The sequence below is a fragment of the Cupressus sempervirens genome, chromosome 7 (assembly GCF_028749045.1).
Source record: "Cupressus sempervirens isolate cs-2001-9-10 chromosome 7, ASM2874904v1, whole genome shotgun sequence".
NCBI classification, from domain to species: domain Eukaryota; kingdom Viridiplantae; phylum Streptophyta; class Pinopsida; order Cupressales; family Cupressaceae; genus Cupressus; species Cupressus sempervirens.
Window position 1 is genome coordinate 723361050 of NC_143124.1, and position 16914 is coordinate 723377963.

General features: G+C 33.5%; 2 non-coding genes across 2 annotated transcripts; both read left to right on the top strand.

Moving 5' to 3' along the window:
• Positions 1-15588: 15588 nt before the first annotated feature.
• Positions 15589-15662, top strand: TRNAE-UUC (transfer RNA glutamic acid (anticodon UUC)). Its single transcript has one exon. It is a non-coding gene; the product is annotated as a tRNA-Glu (tRNA).
• An 87-nt stretch (positions 15663-15749) lies between these two features.
• TRNAN-GUU (transfer RNA asparagine (anticodon GUU)) lies at positions 15750-15823 on the top strand. The gene has a single exon. It is a non-coding gene; the product is annotated as a tRNA-Asn (tRNA).
• The last annotated feature ends 1091 nt before the right edge of the window (positions 15824-16914 follow it).

A 16914-nucleotide genomic window follows, 5' to 3' on the forward strand; every position in this document is an offset into this window, starting at 1 on the left:
GAAGATCATTTAACCATAAACATGGCACATTATTTGCTTGACCAAATGCCTCTAACTGTAGCATGATGTTCCACCATGATCTAGAGATGTTATGGGAGGAAATTATAAAGTAGGTATTGTGCATCATCTTCCAACCCACAGCTAAATAAAGAAAAAATGGCATGGTAAGCACAATTGCAGAGTCCAAATCTAGTAAGGTGATAAGAAAAAAGAGCATTAATGGAAAGACTGGGTGGATGGACTTATGCTTGGATGAAATATGAAAATAGAAAATGGCTAAGGCTCTAGCCCATGTCATCTCTAGTTCCTAGGGGAATTTCATTTACATTGGTGGCCAAATCAACAACTCCATGGTTGGTTACATTTCTAGGCTCAAAACATGCTTAGACAAGCTTGCTTAAGCTATAGGAATAAATCTTCATTGTGTGTCTCTTCTGAAAGATATAGAATATGCAAGTCTATATTCACAAAGCATAGAAAGATGGATCATGACACTGCAACTATTCAAAAAAATAGTGCCTTAATGCATATTCAAGAGCTTGGTGAAAGATTTGGAGATGGTCATTATCAAAATTTGCCACCTTAGGAGGGAGCTCCTCAATAAAGTTACATCTAGATTTTATGTTCCATAATCATACACATTGAATATGAAAAAGTGGTAGGAGTGAAGAAGATACAATACAAGAATTTGATAGCATCAATATTGTTTCAGTGAAATTTGAGTGGATTTCTTCAAAGAGTAAATTATTTGGATGCATTATGACTTTCTCTTCAGGTGAAATATTTGGTCCCATAAGGGTAATTGTCAAGTTTGGAAAGGATTGTGAAATAGTTTCAAAACATCTTCAAATGTACATAGACCTTGAAGCCATAATAAGGCTCTATAAGTGCCTTATTCTTCATGTGATGTAATGGTTTTCATCTTCTATCTCTCTAATCAATGATCTTTATCATTTTTGGTTAAATTTTTGTGCAGTTAATTAACCTTTCCGAAAATGTGTGATTGGGAGGTGGTTATTAACCACAAAGGAGTAATTCTTAACCCCGATGTCTATATAAATGATCATTTTGGCTTTGTAAAGGGGACCTTTTGGACTTTTGAATAAGAGAAGACTTAGGTTAGAATTTTGGTGATGAGATAATATTTGGAAAGTGTGTACAAATTTTATCTTTGTAATCTAAAATTCCTCTTAGATTCTTGGTGCAAGAAAATAAAGGAAAATACTATTTGAGTTCTCTTCTTTAAAAATCTAAATTGTTAAAAATGTTGATTCTATTTGTAGTGATAATTTTCATGGTATTGTGCAGATGTTTAAGAATCTTTGGATCAACATTGTGCTAGTGGTAATTCTCAACCATAGATCTTGATTGTTGTTATTAGTGGTTTAAGTTAGTCTAGGAAAGCTTTGAAGTTGTGTGGTGCATTCATCATCAATGGCTTTCTATTGATCTTTTAAAGTTTGATTTCATCTTTATTTGAAAAAGTTCAAAATTATATCATACGAGGGAGCTGCCCCTCTAAACACAAAGGAACGTCGCATATCAAGGGCCTATCCAATTGTTGTGAACAATTTTCCATATACACTCCATTGGGCCATTTTCAAGTGACAAATTTGTTTACCAACAGATTTTTGGCAACTCTATTGGGGACCAAAAAAAGAAAGATTAATTAGTCATCTTTGATGAAATGACATGGTATTGCCACATGAGAATGTGCTTCCAGTTCTCCAACTGAACCTTGGTTTCCAAGCCACGCAAGAAGAAATTATTTCAGATTTGAACACTCTAGCTAGGAAGTGTAGACAAAGTGCTCAAAAATATCATTAGGTGATCAAGTTTTAGAAGAAGAAGAAGAATTCAGGGAAATCTTGTGAAGAGCTCCTATTGGTCAAAACATTGTAGTTATTGAAAGAATAGTTGTTATTTCAACAAGGAATAGGCAAAATATTGGTCACATCTATGGTCAAGTAAATAATAATCAGTAAGTCGGTTGATGAAGGTACCTTCCCTTGAATGAAGGTTGGCAACTCTATCTGATATTTGAATTCAAAACATGGTTTGGTACAAAGGGAAAGTGGAAAGTGATAGTGATAGTGATAGTGACAAGGAATTCTTTTCATACTCAAAGAAACAGATTCCTAATGAACCTCTACAAGCAGATTTCTTGAAGAATTTCTATGGCAGTAAGAGGCTAGATCCTAGAATGGTTAATCCTTACTTGCCACAAATTTTTCAAAAGATCAAAGAAGGCAATATAAAATATTAAGGGTTTCTTTCTCATGATCATGATTCTTTATTTGAAAAAGGTTCAACATATATAGATAAAGGTCTCTTCATAAAATGTATTTCATCTAAATCAACTATGAAGAATAATGGGAATATCTCTCATTCACCTGTCTCTCAACAAAATCAGATTTTCATCGATCCTAAGAAAGGTGGTTTCTTGAAGAGTTTCTATGGTGGATGAAAACTAGTTCTAGAAAAGATCCATCCATCTTTGCTCCAAACTTTACAAAAGATAGATGAAGTACATGGTAAAGATAATCAATTTTTCTCTCACAAGCCAAAATCATTTTTAGAAAGAAGTTCCACATCTGATTATAAGGAGGAAATTAATCGGAAAAATGATTCATGTCAATCAAGGATGGATAATGGTGGTAAAAAAATTGTCCCAACACTTGTACCTATTTCTCATCAAAATCATACTTCCATTGATCCCAATCAGGTTGAGTTTTTAAAAAGCTTCTATGGTAATAAATGCTTGGATCCTCACAAAGTACATCCTTCTTTACTTCAAACACTAAAAGAACTTGAGAAAGAAGACCCATGCAAGAATTATTTTCTTGATAAAAAAATATCTCTCAATCCAAATGTTAGAAAGGACTCCTCTAAATCTTCATGCATGAAAGAAGATGAGAATTCTATGTGTAATCAAGGAGAAGGTCAAAAAATGGAGCCTATAGAAGAAGAAGGGTTTGCTAATGTATCAAGGCATCACTGTGAAAATTTCAAAACCAATGAGCACGTATTCAATCATCTCAATCCTAATGAGAAAGAAAAAGAAATATCAAATGTTTCTCAAGGAACTACACAAAATATGATTAGAGATGAGGGAAATGTAGATCAAGGTGAATTTCATAATACTTTTATTCCTACTTGGTGCCTCAATGCTTTAGATGATGACTTCCTCTTTGAAGAAGACCTTCCTATTCATTCACCCCTAATCATTAATGATGAAAATTCTATTGCTGAAGTCAATTATTTAGAATATTTTTCACAATATTCTACCATTACCACTGATGAAGAAATAACCTCAAGTGAAATATTGTAGACATCTCTGTTAACTCCAGAGATTGAAGTCTTTACTTTTGAGGATTTTGAGGAGCTTTCAGAAAGTGGTATGATCATCACAAGATTAGAAGATCATTTTCAAGAGAAAGATGATGAGTTGTTAAGAAATCCTTTTCAAGGTTACATGCAAGTGGAATATGAAGCTTTCCCATTTTGTGAAGATGGTCATCAAGAAGAATCAATGAACCAAGTTTGTGAAAACGTTGATGAAAATTTAATAATAAGTACAATGGAAATGGGAATTAAAGATAGGCTTCAAGTAAGAGAAGATGACACATCAAGTTCTCACTCTTCCTCATGCATGAAACCTAAATTTGAAGCATTCAAGTTCACAAGTGGAGACTACAATGAAGAAAACATTTTGATGGTATCTCATACTAGAGAAGTACTTATCCTTGAAGAAATGTGTTGTGATCTACTGATTGAAAAATGTGTAGATGAAGGCATAGATGATAATGCTCTTTTAAAATAATTTCCATTACATCAATATCAACTAATGATCAATTCTCCTGATCAAATAGACCCATTAGAGAATGTGCGCACCAAAATGGAAAAGATGATTGTTTCTTCTTTGAGTGATCTAATGGGAGAAGAGGAAGAAATACATCATGGGAAGATCCAATGTGACAAGGATGTGCATTCATATTGGAATGTTTTCATAGAGAATACAAACACAATCATCCCCATGGAAAAGAAAAAGTGTCTGGTGTCAGAAATAAGTTCAGGAATTCATAATGACCAATCACTAGAATTTTGAGTAGAAGGCTTGTCAAATGGAGAAAATTATCATAAATGTATTTAGAAATTTGAGAGCCTTATCCTTCAAATCTTTCAAAATGAAGTCATTAAAGACATGCAACATGAAGCAGAGTTGATTTTGAAGTCAAAGATTTTTGATGAGACATGATTATTTGGATACATTCCTTTATCAAGTGATGTGATGCATGCTAGGAATCTTAGAATTGGAATTCAAAGAGTGAACCTATACTTGAGTTCATAGTTTCCTAAAGTTGCCACATGTTACCTCACCATGGTATTTATTTTCTCCAGCCAATGAATGGATTTCATGATTATACCTTAAGTCACTAGAGGTAGGGAAACCTACCTTGTACATAGTCTAGTTAGGAGTTTTTGTTGTGTTGTTTTGTTGCACCTAGTCTTCCTTTCAGTTCTCTAGTTTTTGGTCTTAGTCTCCCCCTTTGAAAAGTGGTTCCTCATGTGACTCTATAGCCCAGTGGATAAGGCACTATTCTAATTTTTCTAGATTTGAGCTTCATCCTTGTCAATCTTTGTCCCTAGATACAGCCAATTGTTGCCCAGATATCAAAATTTCTCTAAATTTTAAAAATCCTTACCATTTTAAACTATGGTAATTCCTTGAAATTACCTCTCTTTAAGCATTAAATTTATTTCTTCTCGTCCATCTTTTGATACACTTTTTCCTTTCAAATATCTTTGGCTCGCTCCTAGCTTCATCTAGCACTTTGAATTTTGGAAATCTGGTTCCTAAGTCTTAAGTTATCAAAGGTTAATGAAGCATTCCAAAATATGTGTTTCATTTTAAAATATTAACCTCTTCATCAAAAAGGTTAAGATAAGTTTCCAAAATACGTGTTTTCAAATAAATTATTAAACATTAACCTCTTGAAAAGGTTAAGGTTTGGGGTTCAGAATACGTGTTTTGAGCCAAAATCTTAACCTCTCATTTGAAAATGAGTTAAGATAACCTTTCCAAAAACATGTTTCATACCATTAACCTTAACCTCTAAAATAAAATGAGATTAAGATCAGAATCCAAAATACGTGTTTCAAAGATAGTTATTAACCTGGTGAAGGATTGCATATTTGAATGGCTCATGATTGATGCTAATGAAAACTCATGCATATGTGAGGAAGGAGATATTTCTACAGAATTGAACATCTCATTCCTCATTCATACCAAAGTATGAAAGCAATGAAACAATGAAATTTGCAAGTCTCTACGTCTATTAAAGAGAAAGCATGCTACGATAGGTTGATAAAATGTTTTATTGACCAATCTGACCATAGATAAGGCATTGCTCACTGAACCAAAAATTGTAGTGTGAATGTAGGAAGCCCATTGAGGAATGAGATCAAATATCGATGATCTATGTAGTTGCGGGTCAAAGCTGGAGAGTTCGGTTGCAAAGATAATGTTGAAAGAGTGGCATGTGATACCTCGCATCAAATATTTGACAAAATGTCGCAAAGGTGAAAGATGACCTTCTTATGTTCATTACAGCTTGAAAAGAACAACATCTCATTTCATGATGTGGTACTAAATCCAAATATAATGAGTTTGTTGTGAAGATTTTTAGATCTTTCTAAATAAAGTCACAATGCCCATCCCTTCCAAAGCATATTTCTATTGTTGTCTCATCAAATGCGATGGCAATCCAAAGCCTCATTCCAGCCTATGGTCGGTGTACCCTTTTGAACATGTACCTTAGAATCTCTGCAAGCATGAGCAATAATCCCATCCTTCATGACCCAAACCCCACCATGTTTCAAATAACACCTCTACATTGTGTGTGAGATAATGAATCTCATAGAAACTAGTTGATAGATTGTCTCAAGAGGATCTCAAAAGGATGTTATTCTCACAGCTTGGGAAGCATAGATAAACCATGCAACCCATTCAAAAGCATATATAAGGCATGCAAGCTAATCAAAATAATACATTTGATATGATAAAGCTTGGAGTGTTTTGAATGCATAAAAAGATATGGAAGTATCAAAGAAGACCCCGATAAGTTTGACCAAATGTCAAATGTAGAACTACTGATATTGTGAACAGATTGAGAGAAGATTCTTGGTTGCAAAGCTCACCATAATGATAGGATGGAAAAGCATTGATCTACCTCATTCATGATCGATAGCATCAGCAAGTTAAATGTATGGACATAATGTCTAACTAGTGAAAGAACCTATGATATTAGTATATTTGACATGATTATGGAATCACAGGCACAACATATGAGTGTCTCTTGAAATGCCTTGGGAAGATCATGTAATCATAAACATTGCACATTATTTTCTTGACCAAATGCCTCTAACCACAAGATGATGTTCTTCCATAATTTAGAGATGCTATGGGAGGAAATGATGGAGGTATTGTGCATCATCTTCTAACCAACAACTAATAAAGAACAAATTCCATGGTAAGTGCAGTTGCAGAGTCCAGATCTAGTATGGTGATAAGACAAAAGAGCATTAATGGAAAGACCAGGTGGATGGACTTATGCTCATATGAAATATGAAAATGGAAAATTTCTAAGGCTCTAGCTCATGTCATCTCTAGTTCCCAGGGGAAGTTCATTTGCATTGGTGGCCAAATCAACAACTCCATGGTTGGTCACATTTCTAGGCTCAAAACGTGCTTAGACAAGCTTACTTAAGCTATAGGAACAAATCTTCACTGTGTGTCTCTTTTGAAAGATACATAATATGCAATTCCACATTCATAAAGTATAGAAAGATAGATCGTTGCACTACAACTATTCAAAAAAATAGTGCCTTAATGCTTATTCAAGAGCTTAGTGAAAGATTTGGAGATGGTCATTATCAAAAGTTGCCACCCGATGAGGGAGCTCCTAATAAAGTTGTGTCTGGATTTTATGTTCCATCATGATACACATTGAATATGAAAAAGTGAAGGAGTGAAGAAGGTACAATACAAGAATTTGATAGCATCAATATTGTTTTAGTAAAATTTGAGTGGATTTCTTCAAAGAGTAAATTATTTGGATGCATTATGACTTTCTCTTCAAGTGAAATAGTTGGTCCCATAAGGGTAATTGTCAAGTTTGGAAAGGATTGTGAAATAGTTGCAAAATGTCTTCAAATTTACATAGATCTTGAAGCCATAATAAAGCTCTATAAATGCCTTATCCTTCATGCGATGTAATGGTTTTCATCTTCTATCTCTCTAATCAATGATATTTATCATTTTGGGTTAAATTTAGTGAGGTTAATTAACCTTTCCCAAAATATGTGATTGGGAGGTGGTTATTAACCATAGAGGAGTAGTTCTTAACCCTGATGTCTATATAAATGACCATTTTGGCTTTGTAAAGAGGACTTTTTGGACTTTTGAATAGGAGAAGACTTAGGTTAGAATTTTGGTGATGAGATAATATTTGGAAAGTGTGTACAAATTTTATCTTTGTAATCAAAAATTTCTCTTAGGTTCTTGGTGCAAAAAAATAAAGGAAAATGCTATTTGAGTTCTCTTCTTTCAAAATCTAAATTGTTAAAAATGTTGATTCTCTTTCCAGTGAGAATTTTCATGGTATTGTGTAGATGTTTATGAATCTTTGGATCAACATTGTGCTAGTGGTAATTCTCAACCATAGATCTTGATTTTTGTTATTAGTGGTTTAAGTTAGTCCAAGAAAGCTTTGAAGTTGTCTAGTGCATTCATCATCAATGGATTTCTATTGATCTTTTAAAGTTTGATTTCATCTTTATTTGAAAAACCTCAAAATTATATCATACGAGGGAATTGTCCCTCTAAATGAAAAGGAAGGTTGCATATCAAGGGCCTATCCAACTGTTGAGAACAATTTTCCACATAAATTCCATTGGGCCATTTTCAAGTGACAAATTTGTTTACCAACATTGCTCAAGCCTCACTACCAAAAATGTGGAAAGTAGAAACATCGGGCTTGACATGAGTCCAAGCCTCCTTAGGAGTCAAATCCAAATTCCTTGTGAGGCATCTAATTCTGAATATAATTGGCATAATTGGTAGCTTTATCCCAAAATGAAGAACTCATAGCTTGAGATTGTATCACTGGCCATCTACCATAATGTCATGTTCTTTCTCTCTGCAACCCCATTCTGTTGAGGGGTGTGAGGAGTTGTGAACTAATGTTCTAAACCATGTTCAGTGCAAAAATATTTGAAAGATTGATTCACATATTCCCCCCCTCCCCCCCCACAATTGTAAGTGTGTATATGCCTGATAGAAAGACTAGATTGATTCTCCACAAATGTCTTAAAGATTCAAAATGAATTGAATACATCAGACTTGTACTTCAAAAAGTACACCCATGTGCATCTAGAGAAGTCATCTATGAAGGTTAGCACATATCAAGCACTTGAAAAAGATGGAGCTGAAAATGAGATAAGATTACTGTATATCAACTCCAATGGTGCCTTATCACATGTGGATCTACTTTTCAAAAATGGATCTCTGTAATTTTTGCAAGAGGACAACCTTGACACACACCATTAGTACAAGAGATCTGAGGTAGCCCAATCACTAGCTCCTGTGTACTCATTTGCTATAGATATATGTAGTTGACATAGCCAAAATGCTCATGCCAAAGGTTGCTCAATATCTATACATGAGCAATGATGAAAACACTAGTAGAATCAGAGGTCTCAAAGCCATCAAACTGATATAAGTGAGGCTAAAGATCAACACTCCCTGTAGCAATAACCAAGTCAAGATCATGGAGGTCTTGAATAACCACATCATGTGGTGAGAACTCAACTATCTTTCCAGAGTTGGAATGACAAATCTGAAAGACAGACATGAGGTTCATAGAAATGGTAGGAACCAAGAGAACATCCTATAGTGAACCACCTTCTAAAGAGATAGTTCCTAAACTTGTGACTAAAAGTTATGTAGAATCACCAACTGCAATCTGTGTAGTAACACTTTGCGCAAGTGAGGTAACCAAATTAGGTGAGTGTTTCATATGGTGTGAAGCTCCAGAATCAAGAATCCAAGTAGCTATAGAAGACAATTCTCATGTAGAAAGAGCATGTCCTTTTCCTGAAGGAGGAGGTGGTGGCTTCAGAGAAGCAAATTTGTTTTGTTGTATGGCCTCCTCTAAAGACTCAAGATATTTCCAACACCAAGAAATTGGATGTCCTTCCTTGTCACAAAAACTACAAGGATCACCTATGTACTTCTTAATCTTGGAGTAAGACTCACCAAACTTAGAAGATTTTCCCTTCTAAGAGGGTTTCTGAGCATTTGATTTAGGAGTAGGCTTGGAGGAACTCTCATAGCCTGTTGAACCTATCTCAGGCTTCGATTTTTGCTTTTTCTTCCCTATATATGTCTAAGCAACCAATGCCTATGTCTCTGAACCAGTCACAGTATACAACTGTGTAAGCTTGGACAACTCTCTAGTCAATTGATCACAAAAGACCTCAAAAGTGGGCATTGTGAATCTAGGACCCAAGGCATCCATAGTGGAATGGAAGGTAGAAGAGAAAATCTAAAAGTTTCCTCAAAGTTTGGAGAGAATAAGGTAGATGTACTCCTTATCTATCTTCTCTTTCCCACATCCCTGTAACAAAGTCCTCTATTGTTTGAACCTCATAAGAAAGTTTTCAATAGAGGGAAAAGCATTAGGTACAAGAGAAGTAAGCCTTGCCTCAATCTGAAGTGCTATGAAGTCGTTGATGATGCCAAACAAGTTGTTAAAATTGTCCCACATTTCTTGAGGAGTGATCAAGATGAAATTGTAAGTTGTCTAAAACACTCAAAGAAATCAAACCCATGTTTTCATCCATCTTATTCCTATGTTGCAAATTTTGGTATTGACTCTGAAAATCTAGTTGCATTGTATCTAGACAAGACCACAAACCCTTTAAACAGAGAAGCCGTTGCTTATGGGATTTCCATGTATGATAGTTGTGTAGGTTTAGAAGAACTAGACAAGAAAATGCCTTGGCCATTATTTTAGAAGGGGTTTTTAAAATTTTCTAATATGTTGATATAATAATAGAAAGTAATATGAAAATAAACCCCACAATGCAAATACTTGAACCCTAGCTTATAGAAGGAATGCATAATCGAGAAAAGAGAAAAATAGATTCATATGTGAATCAAAAATACCTGGTAGAAAATACTAGTAAAATGATAGAGAAACTAGAAAGTTCTCAAGAAGATCTTTTCGACAATTTTTTTGGATCAAAAAATAGAGCTATAACAAAGAAGCTATGCCCCTCAGAAGATAGAAGACATCAATGGACTTCAATTGTAAAAATAGGTACCAAATTGGAAAAAAATCCAAAAAATACTTGTGACATTGTCTTCATCTCTAAACTATCTTTCTAGCGCTTCTTTTGGATCAAAAAGACCCCCGTATGCTCACAATATCACAAAAAAAAATGATAGGGCCCTCGGAATCACAAAATAATTTACTTTTTAAAATAAAAAATAAAAAAATAAAAATTACCACTTGAGTGGTGTAGTAGTGGCCAAGTGGTGGAGCCACCAGTAGAGTAGAGAGGCAGAGGGGTGCAAGAGGAGCACCGACCAGGAGGAGCAGCGGTCAGCTAGTGAGCGGCAAGTGGCTACTGAGTGGTACTCCGCTGTGAGAGAGTTAACCGCAAGCGGTCATCAGCTCAAACTACCATGGATTTCAAACTGTGCAGTAATAAATATAACCATCATGCTTTTGAAAAAAATATTTTTTATATTTAAAAAAAAAAAATTCTTGTCTCGATTTGTGTGCATAGGTCGTACAACCTTGTTATACAAAAAAAATTGCCTCCCAGATCAATGTTGTCCAAAATTGATAAAATTTATATGAAAATGAGGGTTTTGATGCCTTCTAAATCCAACTGTGAGGTTTTTTTGGCCTTAAGTGCTCTAAAAATCAGAGATCCCCCTATTTTCACAAAAAAATACCTGAGAAACACGAGATCTATTTTGTCAAACCCTTGTTCTTTTTTCTTCAAACAAGAATAGATAGTCAAAGGAAAGGCTTTGATACCATGTAGGATTTGATGATGAACAAATCCATAGACCCTAGATATCCTACATGCAAATAACCCGTTACAAGGAAGAAAGAAAGGTAGAGAGAGAGAAGAGTTTGCTCAATAAATAAGAACATTAAATTTACTTGTGCAAAATAGAATGAATAAATTTACAACAGATCAATCCTTATAAAGGAGATCAAAACCCTAAGAGGTAAATGACATTTAATAATTATTAAGTAATTATTAAATAGAAATGCAAGATGCATAAAGAGAGATCTTAAGAAGGGAGTAAAGCTAATTTAATCAATTAAATTAAATTAACCTTTTACTCTAACAACATTTAGTTATGAGTAGCATATTATAAAACATAATAAGAAAATAAAGAGAGTTTTTAAATGGATTGGAGTGGTATACTCACTATACATTACTTGATTTGGAGCATCTATGTTCTATCAAGCATATAATCACCCCAATCTTGATATATTGAGTTTCTATGTAGTGGTTATACTAATTTGGTGAGACTTCATGTTTATGAACACCATCACATATGTCTAGTTTATATTGTAGAGATTTCTTGGGCCCATTTCTAAAGTTTTATATGGATAAAACTTGTACTTGGGGAGCTAAACTTGTGTTACCATCATAGAAAAGCTTTCTTATATTTCATATTTAATAGTTCCATGGTCAGATGTTTATAGGAATCTCTAAAACATATGTGCAAGGAAAATTTAATTCCTCCTTGAGAAACACAATATGCCATCAATCAATTTGGAGTTTAAAAAAAGTGTGTATCTTAAGATAGTATTCATTTTGAGATATTTGAGAAAGAAATAATCTTTATTTTACTTGATAAATTTTACTTGTGAGAGGTGATTCAATGAGAAGCACGTACATAGGTTTTCAACACTGGACCCATGAGAGAACCTAGTTGTGCTAAAAGACTAACCCAAGCAGAAGAAATACTTATCACCATAGTAGACCCAACAATAAAAGTATCATGTGATCTTAGAGGCCAGTATAAATACAACATACATACAATCATCTTTCTATAGAATATATAGGCCATTGTAAATGTGTTGCTATGAAGAATCAAATATCTAGTAATATTAATATTGTAAAGAGTTCATACATAAGGGAACTATTATAATTATTATGTACGAAGTCACATTAGAGATGAACTATAGTAAAAAGTTAAATGTGATCCATAATACCATGATTTTGTTTTTTGTATGGAAACCCTTGTCCATCTTTCTAAAGAAAAAATAGATATTTTGAGGATATTGCGTACAATTATCATTGAAGGTGATATGACTATACCAGATTATTAGTTTGAAATTGAAAAGAATAGCAATGAGATAATGTTAGTAGAAAACTCTTTACTAGTGTCTTAAGTTGTTAAGTAGGCAACATGAGCTAGACATTATTAAGAAAAATTTGGAGCTCCATGATATGGTAGAAAACATTATTGATTGGCCTAAAATAGACTCGTCCTTTGTAAATGAATATAACACTAAAGGGTTTCTTGAACTAGCATTAATTCTGATACTTTTCCAATGGAATTATATTGCAAGAAACTGCAAGTATGAGAAGTGCAAATGCATGAGTATGCCCTACACATGACAAGGTTCCATGATCAACTATTTAGAAGACATCCAAGGTTTTGAGTTTTTTTATAATATTATGATGCAACATCATAGCCAAGGCCTTGAATTAATTTTATTACAAAAGAATGTAGAATAAATCATGTTGACCAATATTTAAGACCTTTGTATACATTTATGAGAGCTCCCAGATACACAATTAACATAAGGGTTTATGCATTTTGGATCTTTGATACAAAAAACAAGGACATATTGGAATAAATGTTGTGCTAAACTAACATTAATGACCACATAAATTGTACAATCTACCCTCTTCTTCTCATTAAGTGTAAAAGATATGAACTGTCCAAATTTGCAATGATCATTGACAAATGACATGGAAATGGAAAGGAAAATAAACAAATAATGCTTGGATAATATGATTAATAATACTCATTCTACATCATTACATCTTGATCATTAGTAAGGATTCACAATATTTTGTGAAGAAATAATTTAGTAACTCCTTGGTACAGAAGATTGGTGGTATAGATATGAATGGAAACATTAAGCAAGTATGCATATACAAGGATTCATTTGGCACCCAAATGCACCAACACATGGATAAAATTGACTTTTAGAATAGTGGGGAGGTCAAAAATGCAAGGGAATTCCTTTATAAGTATGTTAGTGCTTGGAATCCCCTTAGCACACCACAAGAAAACTACAATATATTGATCTCCATTAGATGATCCTTGCTTACTACATACACGGGATAAACTTCACCTATGATTACAAAGATTTGGTCAATTGGATCTAAATGAACACCAAATGTACCAAGCATACATGTATATGCAAAAAGGGGGAAAAGATAACATAGAGATACAACAATTTGTGGAAAGGAAAAATTATAGCTATGTCGTCAAGTGATAGTACTAGGAATAAATCACATGAGCTCGTAAGGAACAATGACATGCTAAATACACACAAACTAGAGATGATTTCAATCTGGAGGGCCAACATAATTTGCTAGCATGTTATCTCTTGAGCACTTGTTTTGAAATACATTTCCAAGTATGCAACAATAGTAAAGATAATGTTTGAAATATGTTTTGATATGCTAAGAAGAATATCTACAACACAAGAAGAAAATAACCTGTCCCTCACATCATATTGGAAATTCTAATATGAAGTTATTGTATACTGCAATATAGGAGCATAGGAAAGCTGCCACATGCTAAAAAAAATTGCCTCTTGTTGTTTGTATTCAATTTTTCATCTCTTTGAATGCTTGATGAAAAGTGCTTCATCAAATAATAAAAACATTAGAAAACAACCAAATTAAGCCTAGCTACCTACATTCTCATATGGACCATCCTTCAGAGCTAGAAACAATAACATTACTTGAATCTACAAGGTTTAATTCATACACTGCAAATCAAAAGGGACTGTAGATGAATGATAGGAGGACTAAAAAAAATAATGAAACTTTTAGATGGCTGATTTAGATGTGAATATTGATTTTTCTTTAGGATGCATTACTTATGTAGTAGTTATGAAATCAATGTTTTTTAATTTACTTTTGACATTTTTTCAATGGGCCCTTCTGGCCTTATGGATGTAAGATTTTTCTTTTGAAGCAAATTTGGAGTTTATTTAGAATGTCTTGGACATATTAATGCTTGGTCATAGGTGAATTTTTTGGATTTTTACATTTGAGATTTGGTATCCAAATTTCTTTCAAGGGTACTGGAGTTAGTAGATGGAGAAAAATGATATGAAGGTATTTGGAGTATATATAGGTAGGATATTGGAAGGGGTTCAATGATATGTTCCTTAATTTTTTGATTTGGGATTTGAGACGATGGATAAATAAGATGAAGAAATTTTAGAATATAAGTGATGGGTGGTGGAATGTAAGGACCTAAGATGGATGGTACAAATAAAGGTTTACATATTGACACATAGAGACGTGGGGGCTCAAAATAGATGAAAGGGATTAAGGATTGGCCTTTGGACTATAAGGTCCTAAATAGAATTAGAAAGTGAAGGATATGAATGCTTGAATGGTATAATATATGTGGGTTTTTTGGGTGAATATCATTGTCTTGACCATGACCCTTGTAACTAAGCTCATGGAAAATATGACTTTTTTTTATTGAAGGGGTTTCTAGAATACTTTGTCCATGAAGGCCTAATAATTTCCCTTTATAATTCATATTTTCTCAAATATTTCTATTAATGGGATAGTTTTATTTCAGAAACAAGATGTGAGTCCTTTTTGAGGGGTATATGAGCTATAAGGAGTTGTACCTTCTTGGATTAAATCATATTTAATGGAAGTGGAGGAAATTTTTATAGGTGTATGTGTTTCATGAATAGGTTAGATATGGGTGATGTCATCATGTGGATGATTGGAACAATAAGGGGAATTAGGAGGGATTTGGGATCTTGAGATGAATTAAATAATGATATGGAGATGAGGGGAAACTTTGACCTTGACTTGATGTGAGATCACAAGAGTGAGGAGAAGGGATGCATTTATCTTGTAAATATAACATTTTATTTAAAATATAATAAAGTAAAAATAAAATGTTAAATTACAAAATTTAGAAAATAAGGAGAAAGAGAAGGAGAAGGAGAGGAGGAAACAAAAAGGAGAACCAAGAGGTTCTTTATATATATATATACTATCAACATACCATTGCACTTCATTAGAATACAAAAATGTATTATATTATTTCTCAATTACAAATCTTTTAATATACTATATTGAAAATCTATATTTTAGGCCACAATTATTGATACATGTTCATCTATATCTCTCCTATTTCTTAATAATCTTTAGCTCTTTTGGAGCTCCTGGAAGCTTTGAAGTATAATAAGAATTTAAATGTAGGATTTTAAATCCGTTGTCGTCTAGTCCGGTTAGGATATCTGGCTTTCACCCAGACGACCCGGGTTCAAATCCCGGCAACGGAAAATTTTATTGTCTTTTTCAAATATATTTTATTGTTTCCATCGCTCTAAAATATAGTTTAATTAATAAAAATATTGTTGAAACGCATAGCTGGAATAGCTCAGTTGGCTAGAGCGTGTGGCTGTTAACCACAAGGTCGGAGGTTCGAGCCCTCCTTCTAGCGCGCTAAAATTTGTTTTGTTCGATTTCTTTCCTGAATCGAGTCTCCTCTTCGGAGCTGTATCCTACGTAGAAGCTGTGATGTTAAGATCTGCATTTGAAGCCGTTGTATTAAATTAACGATTCAGCCTTAGGTTAAACATATATTGCATATTGTGATGTGAATATCAGGATTTAACTGTGTGATTTTGAGTCAAACTCGATGACCCATGTTTCATGAGTAGTGATTCAACATGAATCCATCTCTCATGAGAATAAATGGAACACTTAGCACTCATTGGATCTAGGTGATGCTCACAGGGGTGAATCATCACCTAGATCCAATGAGTGCTAAGTGTTCCATTTATTCTCATGAGAGATGGATTCATGTTGAATCACTACTCATGAAACATGGGTCATCGAGTTTGACTCAAAATCACACAGTTAAATCCTGATATTCACATCACAATTTGACTAGCTGTGGAAATCATCTCCTACTTATCAATATATTGCATATTCTCAATTTTGATATTTTATATATACAAATGATTTCAAAAATTTCTATATGATGTTCTAAAAGGTTTTTAAAACAATTTTATATATTTATATTAATGATTTCAAGAAAGGGACATGTTAAAAAACAATTATGGACTGTGACATTTGTTTCAAGATGTTAATATTAGATATAATTTTTAATTTAATTTATATTTTTGTAAATGATATATTTGTCCATCTTTAAATCTATATTTATATTATTAAATATACATTTTAGTTAAGTCTATAGGCTTATTTATTGTGGCACACAATGACAAGAAAACTATCATATATCGAAATAGTGTTGGATGTTGGATGCATAAAAATTGTGAGTTACCTGAAAAATTAGAATTGTCACTTGGTTGAAAAATTAAACAACTGAAATACATACACCCGTGAGCATATTTGGTTAATGAATTGTTCCACAATGTTGCTGCAAGTATGGATGATGAGTAACCATAAATGCCCTCAAAAAGTGTTGGTAGTAGGTGCTAATGGCTACTTAGTAGGAAGATCTCACACCGTTATAGGCATGCATCATTCGCCCTTGGAAAAATGAAGAAGATGACACATATTTTTTTT